Source organism: Dipteris shenzhenensis, chromosome 25 (genome assembly GCF_047967505.1).
Source record: "Dipteris shenzhenensis isolate YYH24624 ecotype China chromosome 25, Dip_SZ_1.0, whole genome shotgun sequence".
Classification (NCBI taxonomy): Eukaryota; Viridiplantae; Streptophyta; class Polypodiopsida; order Gleicheniales; family Dipteridaceae; genus Dipteris; species Dipteris shenzhenensis.
In genome coordinates, this window is record NC_141620.1 from 31,612,699 (window position 1) to 31,622,025 (window position 9,327).

General features: G+C 39.1%; 1 pseudogene; it reads left to right on the forward strand.

Annotated features, from left to right (window-relative positions):
* The first annotated feature begins 3,022 nt into the window (after positions 1–3,022).
* On the forward strand, positions 3,023–4,384 carry LOC147885754 (uncharacterized; annotated as a pseudogene).
* Positions 4,385–9,327: the final 4,943 nt, after the last annotated feature.

Below are 9,327 nucleotides of genomic sequence, written 5' to 3' on the forward strand. Positions count from 1 at the left end.
AAGAGTCACCTTGCAACACCATCTGAGGTCAAAAAATGGCAGAGGGAGATTAAGATAGCCAAAGAAAAGTTAAGAGCAAAAGGCCGACATGATAGATTTGAGTCATGTCAAAGGACAAGGATGGTAAAGCATTGTTTCAGATTTGGTGTGAGGAGTGTGATTGCTCTTATGGTCAAGGGGGTCCTGACACTTTGTATAACTACACACACTCACACATCAACTCAGCATCCCATATGAGGATTATTGGGTTATGTGAGCAAGAGAGCCATAGAAAAGACAGCCTTGGTTCAGCCTTGGTTCATTGGATGACATTATGGAATTAGGAAAAGAAAAAGTAAATGAAGCAATGTTGGAGGTTTCAACCTTTGCAAGTGAGAGTAATGTGGTGTTTCAACTAGTAACAGAGACTATTGGAGATTATAGCACTCTATCAAAAGTCTATATAAGCTGCATGCTAGATAACAAGTGGATACCACTATTTCCAAAGACAGGATCTCTACGACAATGCATGATTGAGCATATGAAATCCAAGCTACATATCACAAAGGCTAGTGGCATTGATTCTAGTAATCAAGTGAAGAGGGCTGGTGGTCGCCCATCCAAGGTGACAATTATAGATAAGAAGCAAAGAGATCTAAGTGGTTTTTTCAAGAAATGTTATGCTAAAGGTAAAACTCACATGTTCTAGCTGTGTTTTCCATCAGCTTTGTATTTTCCAAGTGAACATTTTTTCTTATGCTCTATTGTAATGTTTTCTTATAGATAATGACACCTTGCAAACTGCCAATGCATCACGAAAGCCATCAGGTATTTCTCATATGCTTCTATTTTCAATCATTATTTCTGATTTTTTATAGAGATGTTAGGTGTAGCTAGTCATATGGCTTTTGGCCCTCTCTCCATTAGGCAAATTTTCAAGCTTCTATTTTCAATCACTATTTCTGTTTTTTTATAGAGATGTTAGGTGTAGCTAGTCATATGGCTTTTGGCTCTCTCTCCATTAGGCAAATTTTCAAGCTTCTATTTTCGATCACTATTTCTGTTTTTTTATAGAGATGTTAGGTGTAGCTAGTCATATGGCTTTTGGCTCTCTCTCCATCAAGTCAACCCTAAACTTAACAGATTCCTTCTTTGCTCACAGAGAGTAGCTTGCTTGCAACCTTGTGTTGGGGTTTTTGGCAAGGGTCATATAACTATGATGGGAATGTGGTTGACTTGAATCCCTTTTTGGATGATAGTAAGGGAGGTGGCAAATGGCACAATGAGCCAGCAACTAAGGCAACAATTATGATGGGGACAACAGAGTTCATTGAAATTAATGGCACTTTCCGTCATAAGGATTGCAAGCGGATATGTTTGGAGGGAACATACTTTGATAATTTGCAATGTGGTGCATGTGCTACTATTCCTAAAGAACGAGACTTTCGCATGCGAGTGTATCGACAAATTCGATCTTTAGACACTCGTGGATCAAGAGACACAGGAGGTGGTAGATGGTTAGATTATTTGACTCATTTAGAGTTATTGAGAGTAGCAAAAACAAAGTCCACAATGGTTCGGGTATTGAAGAAGGAGATAGCATTCACAAGAACTGAAGTTGTTGCATTGAACGTGAAGGTTAGAAGTCTTCGGGAGAGCACTATGGAAGCCATGGTGAGGAAAGATGTTAGAAAATTTTGTCAAGATATAATCAATGCTCATGAGCTAGGTCTGTTTGAGGGAAAGAAGGCATTGTGGAACTTCTTTGTTGACATTTCACAAAACATTTCAAGAGTAGGTCAAGGGAAGAGATATTCCAATACAACAAATAAATTATTTGAGACTGTCAAGATATGGGGAGGGACAAGGTTGCGTAATTTCTTATCACTTAACCTTGGAGGTCCACACATGTCCACCACAATGAGGTCCACAAGAAAAGCACTTTTCTTTCGAACTGGTTTACAAGAGGATATATTTCAACATGCAAGAGAAGTTTACACTTGTCACATGATGAAGAAAGGTATACCCTTTGGTAGTGTGCCAGCTCTTCTAGCTGAGGATGAAACAGTTGTGAAAAGAATGGTGAGATGGGTGGATAATTTGGTTGGCTTTTGTGGTAAAAAGCTGGAACACACTTGCATTCCAGACTTTGTCGTGCAAGTTGGTGATGGTCAAGATGGATATCTTAGAGTTGTGGATGCTTTTCAACATAATGTGATTGCTCATTATGCAAGGGTATTGATAGTGAATCCTCTTCTTGAATGCTTGCCAAAGCTAGTTCTATTGGTGCAATTGACATGTAATAGGTTTGATTCCATGTTTGTCAGAGAACAGTGGGAGAGCATTCAGCTTTCTTGGAACATTTTTCTAAGGGACGTGGTAGGTCCATTGATAGGACATGCTTCAGATGGGGATAGTAGGCGCAGAAAGTTGATGTTGCAAGATTACTCTTCTTGTCAAGGTCCCAGGTTGTGCATTCCTTGGAAGGGTTGGCCCTTTACAGCACACATCACATTTGATGGGAGTATCAGTGGTTTGCATGATCAAGACTATATTCATAATGGAAAGAAACTTATCAATCCTTTGGATAGTGCATCTAGGAGGTTGGTACTTGGTAGAGAGCTTGTGACTTTGAATCATGTAGCAATTGTATATCAATTATTCAAGGTTGATGAACATGGCTTGTAAGAAGGGGATATTGAGAGGAAGGATAGACAAAATTGGAGAGCTGCACAAAGGATTGCTGCAAAGAAAGTACAAAAGTTTTTGAAGTTATTACAAGAAGGCTATGGTGCTCACCAAGAGCAGACATTGGGCACACGTATGTACTTATCAATAGTAGCATCTTACATTGATATTTTCTTATCACCTACCTTAGACTTGTATGGTCATGTGAAAGCTGCAGGAAAGGTGTCTTTCTTTTTTAGGTATGTAGAAGTTGCTACCATTGCTATTAGTGATATATGAATAAAGGATTTTGAACATATTTCCAAGGTTTATGTGGCTAATACTCATGGTTCTTTCTATATGTAGGATTTGGCACATGTGGATCACTAAACATGATGCATACTCCCTAAAGCAAAACTTTATTAGTAGAGAAACATTCATTGACATTCAGTTGTCATGTCACTTTGTGGTTCTCTTGATAAAGACCTTTAGGGAAAAGCATCCTCACTTGCACGTACCCCTTTCTTGCACGGGATCGGATGCATGTGAGATTTTTTTCAGCAAGGTGGGTGGAATGGTTAGGAATGAAAGATGCTATGATGGCTTTGATTTGCTGAGTAGTACAGGAGCACTTAATAGAATAGCAGAGTTTCAAGCAGGTTCAATTCTTAAATTTCCAGCAGCTCATTCTAAATAAGAAAATATATGGGCTACTTTGGAAAAGGAGAATGACACTCCTTTGGCCAACCTGGGAGACTATGCTTATGTGAGTAGTGACAACCATATGGTATCTACATTGAAAGAGGGATTATTAGAAGCAAAGGCCATAAGTGAGACACTTGGTATGCGCGATGAAACTTTTTGGAATGACTCATGGGAGGAGGGAGATCTCTTAGAACTCTTCAACCCTAATCTTGAATATGTGGATGAAGATGAATCATTGGATGATGTTCTACTTATAGATGAAGATAATCACTTTGATAGTGGTGTTCGAGGTGATCTGGATGAGGAAATTACTAGTGAAAGTGAGCTTCGTCATGTGATTGATTGTCTAATTGATGAGGAGGAGAAGGTGGCTAGTGAAATATCGCCATTTGTTGAAGTGGATGGGAAAGCCATTTCTAAAAGCACACTTGTCAGCCAATTGAATGGAAATCCCACACTATCTAAAGATAGATTAACAAGGGTGAAAAGTGGAGTGTATTTTTCTTTGGAGAAGAAGGCAATGATTCATACAGGAACATGTCTTGGTATAGGATCTGATTGTACAGTATTGTTTGAAAGCACATCAATAAATGCAAACAAAAAGACAAGAGGAAAAGGAAAAGCTAGGAATACTAGTAAGGGTGCTGTAAACGGCATGTGGTACCTTGGAAGGGTGGTAAGCATGAGGAGAAAGGTTGGAAATTGTCTAAAAGAGACAAGAGGCCCCTTTGATCTATTGGATAGGCCTTTGAATGTTCAAATTCATTTGTCATGGTATCAACAAGCAAAGGGAACTAGGACCTACACATATGACCTTGTTGACAACCAATGTGTGGATTTGGAATCTATAATAGCCTTGGCCAATCTCAACTATGATCGACAAACAAAGAAATACCATCTTGATGAGAATGACTACAAACTTTTCAATGAATATGTTCAGGGCAGAAAAGGTACATTTTCTATTTTTTAAATTTTTGTAAAGTTTATCCATTTTGAAGTCGTCCCTTCCCTTCCCTCCTTCCTAGTCCATTTGCAGCCCTACTGCTCCAATCTCTGATGTAGATGAAGGTAACATATGTTTTTGTTAATGTGCTTTCAATCCTTCTTATCACATAGGGATCCTAGGTTTGCAGCATGTAACTTGACAGGGAGCTTATGTTTGTTTTATAGGATAAATTTGTTGGCAAGCTATGTGACATGATGTAGCATTTATGAGAAGATGCCCATAGATGTGTCAATGCTAAACTTATGGATTACAGACATGGATTGTAGACATGGATTGTTCGGGTGTTACTCTTGTTAATTTTTAGTTTTTCTAGTAAACATTCAAGATGCATTTTATGTTTTCTACTCTATCAAATTTTGGTTTAGATTCATGGATTGTTCAGGTGTTACTCTTGTGTAACTTCATATTTGCTGCTATTAAACATCCAAGATGCTTTTCAGCTTTCTCATTCTAGTGTTTGTTTTTTAAGGGAGAAGAAACTTGTTTATGTTAGTGTGTAATCATTCTTATACGCTATATATTGGGTCTACTACAGCTTTCTAGCTTGTCCGCCCCAATAACAGTGAATGTAGTTGCTGTCTACACTATTCTGAGCAGGTTTTGAGACTGTTGCCAATTATGGGAAAGGATTTGGAGCTGTTTACCTCTGTATTTGGCAATACAACATTCAAATTAGTTCATGTTTTGCAAGTACAGGTCTGCATTGGAAGTTCAGTGAGGTTTGTGCATTGTTTAGCCAAGCATTGGCTAGTGGGTTAATGTGATTTTGTTGGTGCAATACCATTCACAGCATGTGAATCAGTGGGCAGTTTATGCATACATCTAAGATGGTTCAGAATCAAAATCTGAATCTAAATTTGGGAGACGTTTGAAGTTTTGGCCTGGGAGGATAAATTGGATGGAACCAAGTATTCCATGTGGAGTTTTATAGTGAATAATGTGTTAGTTGGTAAGAGTATATGGGGCTATGTTAGAGGTGATGAGGCTTGTCTTGTAGATCTAGTTATTGCTTCTGCTACACCTTTGTAAGGAGGTAATGCATATGATATGCAGCTAGCTTCGATAAGGCCAGCTACACCTGTTGCTCCCATTGAGAATTAAAGGAGATGGGATTAAGGGATGCCCAAGCTATGCCACTTATAGCCTTGTCCATTAAAAGGATCATCATACCTCGTATCTGTTCCTCCAACATACTTGGAGAATATGTATTGGGCAAGGAAGGAGGCTAGGCTTACTTGAAAAGACATCTTGATAGTATTTCAAGAGCTTTATGTATGGAAATACATTGGTGGATATGTTAACTCTTTGTAGATGTACAGTCAATACGTATGCAAAATGGTATAATGTTGCCTTGGTTAGCATGTCGATGTAGGTGATTAGCATGTAATGGATGTAATGCCAACAAATGAGTGCTCTTATCATCACTATTATGCATGAATCAAGAACATCTATTTTGATAGATGTAACTTTAACAAATGCTGTTATCATCATTATTAGGCTTGAATCAAGAATCACCATGCTAACCATGTATGGTAACAAGTGTGCGGAGGGTGTACGGATGACAGATGGATGTTTGACAAAATATGATAGCCGTCTTATAGTCTTGTTGTTTGACAAAATAGGATAGCCGTCTTGATGTAGGTTTAAGGAAAGGGGGGGAGCACACTAGACTTTTTCTTGTACCTTATAAGCTTAAATAGGGGTGTTTTATAATCCTACATGGATCTTAAATAGGGGGTTTTCTTGAAGTTCATGAACGCAGGTGACGTCCCCCTTTAATGAAGAGTGAATCCCCCGGGTTTCAATGTCTCTTCTCCAGTGGTCTCTTTTGGTACTCTTTTAGCATGTCCACCCAGTTTCAATGTAGAGAACTCACATGTTTTGCCAAAATAAGTCATGCTGACCCTGGGTCCTCATACAACTCCTGATGACATTTCTACTACTTTGGTAGACTCTAATGATGATCATGGCGATGTGATGCATTTTGTGGATATGCCTCGGCATATGCCTACTGCTATGCTTGATGATGCCTTACCTATTGTGGATACATGGGCCTTACCGGTTGATGAGAAGCAGTCTATTGAATTGCAAGTGGATCTCTCTCCTTTCGATATAGTTCATGATCGTGTTGTGGCAACAGAGGTGGATTTGCAGGACAAAGATACTCATACTGGGGTTGATACCATGGATGCTTCTACTGGATTGAATACAGATGTCCCACCATTGTCGGATCTGGCACCTACCTCTCCATTTTCCTTGGACACTTTCCATCTTGGTTACGACAGGTTTTTGACCCTATGTTTCAAAAATCTTGAGTGCCTACTTATCTTAAGAAGAATCACAAGGGTAAAAAACACCTTCATTTTATTGATGGTGATGTGGTTCCTTTACAACAGTTTTTGCATGTAAACGATCTCACTATGGAAGATATTTTATTGGATGCCTCCTCTAGTGACTTGTAGATTCTTTTTATTGTTCTAAATTTCACTTAGCCTCATGGCTCTTCCCAGGGGCCTACTTGTAATCTTTTTACTTTTGTACTTCATGGTGGGTTTTCACCTCTTTTGAGGTTTCTCACAAAGAAATATAGATTTCACAATTAAAAAAAGTGTGTGTGTGTGTGGATGTACCCTCCCTCACCCAAGGGGAACATCACATGATGGGGCCAAGACACCGATCAATTGGTGTCCTATCCCACATAAAAAAGAAACAAGAGGAAGCAAAGTTTTTGCAAAAGGGTTTTATCATTAGTGTTTCCAAATGGGAGGGATAAGTCATTCCTAAAGCAGAGTTGTACAAGAACCTCGTTCCAACAGTCTTGCATAACCTGATAAGAGTTGAGTGAGCAACGTGGCAAGTGGCACGTGGCAAATCCAGCCAAGGGTTATCAATGTGGCACATGGTTAACTCAGCCAAGGGTTATATCAATTAACATGAAATATGCATATATACTTGGTACAAAAGTGTCAAATCCATCAAATAGTCCAAGCTCCGAGGTCAAAGTGCACTTACCTTCCACCACCATACAATAAACCATGTGTTACAACAATATAGCTTAATCGGGGAAGACATGTAATGCCTATGCTCCCTGGCTTGTTCTCACTTTACCTAGGAACCAACACATCCCTCCAAATTCTAAAGTGCCAAAATTAATTAAAAAGGGGGGAAGTTCATGGCCAAGAGTGATGACATTTAAATTGTAGGAATTTATTAAGGGGGGTAGTCCACGCCCAAGAGTAAACGCAACTTAATTGAAATTATAGGAGGGGGGTAGTCCACACCCAGTACAAAATTCCATTATTTTATATAGAAAATAATTGAAGGATAGTCCACGCCCTTGTGAAAACAAGCTGTAACTTTCTTCCCACAAACACCCATGATTGGCACAAAAGGAATAAAATTTAATAATCAACAAGGAGAAACTAAATGCAAGCTCCAAATTAAAAAGAAACTTGTAATTAATTAGTTAATTAGAAAATTAATTAATTACAAAGGAAGGAGAGAGAGAGAGAGAGAGAGAGAGAGAGAGAGAGAGAAGATAAGAATAGGTAATTAAGTAATTTAATAAGACAGTAAGTGAATAAATGAAATTTATATTCTTTTAATTAAACAAGGTGAAATTTTTCAATGGGCCTGCCCTTCGGAATTGAGAAAAGGAAGCGTGTCGATTTAAAGTGTTGTGTTTGTATGCAGGACCATATATGTGAACGTCTGTCTTGCGTGCATGTCGAGTTGGTTGTCATTGCACCAGATGTGGTCAATTCCCATCCCGTAGATTGTTGTAGGTCCTTTTCTTTTCATGAACTTGTGGTGGTTCATGAAGTCTTATAGCCATGCCATTTTTGCTGAGGATTTGTTCATGTCAATGTTGAAATCGCCCAGTGCATATGTTGTTGTAGATTGTGGAACGAGTTGCATGAGATTGTGCATTGAACCAAGTATGGAGTCTAGTTTTGATTTGGGTGATCTGTATGTGTTAAGTATTCCAAACTTTTTATCTCCACTCCTTTCAAACATAGTGAGTTGATCTGGCTCTTGTCAATCTTGATGTGACTCTCCTGGATTAGTTTCAAATTTGGTATGTAGAAAGTAGTAATACCCACCCCATTGTGTCTACAAACGTCTAAAAGTGGTGGAAATGAAACTGCATTCATAGTAGTTGTTTTGGTCTCTTGCAGGCATAGTATAGCTGTTTTTTCCAAAATCCCCGAGCTGGAAATGTCTTCTGCATGATGAATGAGGGATCTTGTGTTGAGTGTTAGAACTAGCGAATTCTTGTTATCTGTATTGGAGATATCATCATTTTCGAATGGCCACTAGCGTGTGTCTCTTAGTCTTGATATCTCTTCTGTAACTGAAGGGTCAAATCTGATGTGCTTGTGCTCCAACTTTGATAGAAGGAAGAGGTTAGAGGGCTCACGTACACGCGATAGCATAGTGTAAACTAGTCCGTGCACATGTATCCCTTTTGGGTCAAATGCGACTAACTGCATTGTAAGTCCTTGTGATCGGTGCACTGTTCTTGCTCCAGTAGGTTGCAAGGGGAATTGTTTCCTGGATATCATGTTGAAGTTGTTCTTCCCAACCTAGAACTCGCGGATGACCTATAGGATCGGTGTCCAATTTCTTGGAGTGTCGTCCTTGTATAGATGTCTGTTCTCCAAACATGATCTTAATTCAGAGTGTGGGTCGTTGAAGAGAATCCAAATGACGTGTGGCTTGGTGGCCGTGTTGCTGCCCATGAAAACCCCATCCACACCATTGACAATCCCATCTGCGACATCCAAGTTCCCTGAACAAATTTATATGATCATTCCCCTTTTCAAGTGCAGTTCACAATGAATGCCACCTGTCTGTCGCACATCTGTTGGCACTCTGACAGATTTACTGCAAGTTTTGTGCTTTATGTCTTTAGCATGGAGGATGTGAGGCTCTGTTTGTAACATGTTGAAAACGTAGACGTTGTGGTT